Source organism: Crocodylus porosus, unplaced genomic scaffold (assembly GCF_001723895.1).
Source record: "Crocodylus porosus isolate Cpor-Errol unplaced genomic scaffold, CroPor_comp1, whole genome shotgun sequence".
NCBI classification, from domain to species: domain Eukaryota; kingdom Metazoa; phylum Chordata; order Crocodylia; family Crocodylidae; genus Crocodylus; species Crocodylus porosus.
The window spans coordinates 36,523,891-36,528,290 of NW_017728948.1; the positions used below are offsets into that span (position 1 = coordinate 36,523,891).

The window sequence follows — 4,400 nt, forward strand, 5'->3', positions numbered from 1 at the left end:
AGGGGTTGGTGGAATAGAGGAGCAGGTGGGGCTGTTGGGGGTCCCCCCATGGTCCCCTCCCCTGGCCAGCCGTGTGTTTCAGCACCAGGGCGAGGGGCCAACCATAGAGATGATCTGGCAGCCAGAGCATATCCATGCAGGACCCAGCCTCCGGTTGCCTCAGGGCATGATGTAGGATCATTCCCTCCTCCTCTTTTTTTAAATTTATTTTTTTTTGTTTTGGTTTGGTTTTTGTTGTTGTTGTTGTTGTTTTTTAGATCCCTGGTCAAACTTGCAGTGTGGGGAACATCTTTTTGTTCCCACACGTGCCTGTTGCCCCGCCGCAAAGGGGTTTAAGATGGGGCAACTGGCATGTGTGCACTCGTGTGGATGTGCCCATAGTTGTTCTAGTCATTTTAGACACATATTTTCATTTACAATCCCCCTATCTGCAGGGAATGCCTGTAGCACTAGAGCTTTGGGCAGAATGTTCTAAGGCCCAAACTGGAAGATGTATTACAGAAAATGTAAACAAATGCTATGTGAACCCTGAGCTTTTAGAACAGGAGAAAACATGAATGTTTCCTCCTGCTGCTTTCATTATACCCCCAGGCTTGTATAAATTATCATGGAAATTTAATTGTCACAAGGGGTAAATTGTCATTAGCTGTAAGATAATACAATACTCCAATATACAAAAACACTGTACCCCTTTCCCTACTAGTTGTACAACTTGCATTTTGTATTATGAACAATAAATTTAGAATATTGCATGATATGAGTGTATTGGGTACTATTCTAAGTTTAAACTGCACCTTTTTATTCAGGATATGGATACACACAGAACAATTGTCTTAATAGCATTATTGAGCATATCTTCAATATTATTTTAAACAACGTTATTTTTTCTGTTGGTATTTTAATACACTCTCTTATATTAAATGTAGAAAAGCCTTTTTCACAGATAAGCCTATGAACTGAACTTCATCAGCCTTCTAGGTACAGACTCAATATAGACAGTGGAATTCTAACACAGTACAACCTGCTGGACATCTGACTCCCTGGGTACCCCTCCACTTTTACTTGCACTGCTACATTTCTTCCCCCCCATCCTGTCCCTCACCCCCTGATGCCTTTACTTCCATTTTCACTGACTGCCTTTTTTGCCTGCATTGCATGCCAGCCTCTGGCTTATTTACTATTCCTTCCATCCAGGAACACCACACACACAAACTGCAGGTACTTCCTCAGCCTGACAAAGGGTTTTTCAACCTGAAAGCTGGCATACCAGGCAGCTAAGCTGAGCTCACCTCAAGTCTCACAACTCCACTGCAACAAAGAAGCCTCAGGCCTTTCAAAGAAGTGACAGGTCTGGTGTGACAGCTGAAAATTATGTCTGTTTGACAAAGGTGCTTGCTGAAGGCTCTATGAAGATTAGACCAAGTGTTTTTCTGTCATTTGTTGAGATATTAAGCTATATGTTGTTGTATGTAGTAAGGTACCCCTTGGACAGTGCTGATCGGGGATGCCTGATTTCACTGAGCTTTGTGGAAAGAGAAACTTGTCATATATCAGGCATCAGAGGGGACTGCTGATAAGTTGTTGACGTGAATTATTATTGTCTGTCATTATCGGTCTTAGTATACTACATGTAGTTGTATTTTTGTTAAGTAAATAAACCTTTCTTACCTTTCTACCTCCGCCCATACTCTCAATCCCAAACCCTTCACAGGTGGCTGGGACAGTCTAGGCTTTCCCTAGCCAAACCGTGTGTGTGTGTGTATGTGTGGTGGGTGAAAGTTATGGTGCCTACTACCCACCTTTCACCAAGGGGATCATCAGTCATGGCATTTTCTGAGGCTGTCATGCCACTGGCAGTCCCACCAGGCCTCCTGACTCTGGCAGAGTGCAGTTTTAGTGGTCATGCCTAGGACCTAGGGTCTCCTCCTTCCTTATAGCCCCAACCCATAACTCCAAGTTTGTCCTGGCATGGGAGCTTATCAGGGACATGTTCTTCCCCTGCTGGCTGGTGATGCAGTGAGTACCCCCTCCAGCTCTGTGAGTGGGGCATTAAATGGTTATTAAAAAAATGAAAAAAGTGCATGTGTGACCGGAGTGAGGAGGGGGGCATTCACTCCATCTATACCTGGAGCTTTGGGAACCCCAGCAGTGGAAGGTGCACCTTTGGGAATACTAGCTGCTCCAGCAAGCCAGGATCCAAGGAGGTGCAGTGGGTTGTCACAGCATCCCCAGCAATACTGTACACCCTCTCACTTGGAACACTGGTTGGTGGACAGAACAGGTGTTCACAGCAGCCATGGCCAGATCCAGCCACATATGGCTGTGGCTTGCCCAGTAGGCTAAGTAGTCACACAGCAGTGGCTCCACATCCTTGGTGAGATAGGCAGCCACCAAGCACTGAGTGCTACCTGCCTGATGGTGGGGTCTGGTGCCTCTAAACCCCACCATGGAAGCCATGCCTTTGGCCTACATTGGCAGAGCCTGTGGTGGAGGAGGAGACTGGCTGGTGGATGGCATGCTGGCATGGGACAGTGGATGCCCTTCTGCTGTTCTGCCTCCCTGAATTTCTTCACCAGTATTTCCATCCACTGATTCAGGCTTTGGCTGCTGCATATGCTTCCCATCACCCTCAGGTCACACATGGTGGCCAGCATGTGGACCATACTGGACTGTAAGGGATCAAGTCATTTCATGATGCTCTCCTTCAGCTGTCTTACTAGTGCCCGCACATCTGGTGGCAGCAGCTTGCCACAGCCAGGGACATTAATCCTTTGGAAGTTTTCCACTTGGCTCTGAAGTTCCCTCACTACAGGGATCACCTGGATAAGGAGGGCACTGCCAGTACTGAGGGTCTTGGTGGCCTCAAGGAAGGGCTTGAGGACCACCAAGATCTGAGAGATGGTATCCCACCCAGTTCTGTTAAGGGGGCTGCTGATCCCAATCTCCCTGAGTAAGGCCATCAAATGGATGGTCTTCTTTTGATTCACTAGCCTCTTGAGAATCAGGTATATGGAATACCATCAAGCCTCTACACCCTGCATGATTTTGTGCTGCAGGATGTTCAGCTCTGCCTGTTTGTCCCCCAATATCTTGCCCCCTTTAATGCTCCAGCGGAAGTAGCTTACCACCTCCATGCATTTTGAAATGACCTTAGTGATGGTGCTGGTGCTATCACCAGCAGCCCTGCCCCACCCAAGGCATCCCTAACAATGAGGTGCAACTTCTGTGCCACACAGCAGATGCCAACAAAGTTGGCAGTATGGACCATCATATTTACTCCATTGTTGGTGACAGTTGGCCCCATTGTCGGGGGACTGCATGTGAGCTCACCCTGTCCAATGAGCCACACCTGCACCAAGCAGTTCACTGCCCCCATGATCTCTGTTGCTCTGTGGGACTCATCTATCACCTCGGTCTAAAGAAGAACCCACCAATAGCTTGACTGGTTGCACCATTGCTCTGTGAGGGATAGCTATGCATGATCTCCACCCTGGCTGCTCCAGATGTCTGAGGTGAAGTGTCAGGCCACCTACAGACATGCATTGTCCAGCTCCTCCTTCAAGTACTCCCTGCATACCTCATACAGGGAAGGCATGACCATCCTGCTGAAGGTGGTGCATCTGGGCACTTGGTATGATGGGGCCATGAGTACCATGAGCCACCTGAACCCAGGGTGCTCAACTAAGGAAAAGGGCTGGCCATCAACAGTAAGTATCTCCCCAGTGCTCTGGGTAATCTTGCTCGCCCTTGCAATGCAGCCGCTTTTTTGTCTGCTTTCCCCGCACTGTTCCAGGGTGGTCTGCCTCTGCTTTGTGGGGATGGGGCTGTGGACTGAGAGGGGGACTTCCCTTTGGGCATGCTCCCACCAGTGCCAGGCTGATGAGGAAGAAGGGCAAGAAGGTGGTGCCTGCAGAGATGCATCAGCATCCCTGTGGTGCTTATGTGTTTTGTTCCCTTGCCCTGGGTGGTTTTGGCTTGGCAGTGCAGGCAGATAGCATACGTAGAATCATCTGCCAGCTCAGAATGATCCCAGACCACACTACCCACTCACTTCTGGGGTGTGGGTGCATGTGTGGATGCTGATGCACTTTCACCCTCCTCAGCAGGCAGAGGCACAGCAAGAGGAGAAGCGGACTTAGCTGAGCCACTTGCCTCTGCCTCTACATCAACCTCCTCTTAAGTGCCTTTTGGGGAAGTGCCTCTAGGGGAAACTTGAGCGGTGTCAAGCACAAACTCAACTGATTCCTCTTCCTTCTCCAAAATTTCCCTTGCTAGGGCACTGAGATCCAGACCCAGTGCTAGCTCTTTCTCAGGCACTGGGAGGCTCAGCACGGGAAGTGGAATGGGAGTGGAGGAAACTAACATGTTGGAGCTACTGCTTGTTGTCATGGTGGTAGTGG

At 48.9% G+C, this 4,400-nt stretch overlaps 1 long non-coding RNA gene across 1 annotated transcript in view; it reads right to left on the reverse strand.

Annotated features, from left to right (window-relative positions):
* Nucleotides 1-1,630: 1,630 nt before the first annotated feature.
* The window catches only part of LOC109321913, a 21,086-nt gene continuing 18,316 nt past the window's right edge, over nt 1,631-4,400 (reverse strand). The window contains exon 4 of the long non-coding RNA XR_002104214.1: nt 1,631-1,703. This is a non-coding gene — a long non-coding RNA (uncharacterized LOC109321913). The remainder of the gene's footprint in view (nt 1,704-4,400) is intronic.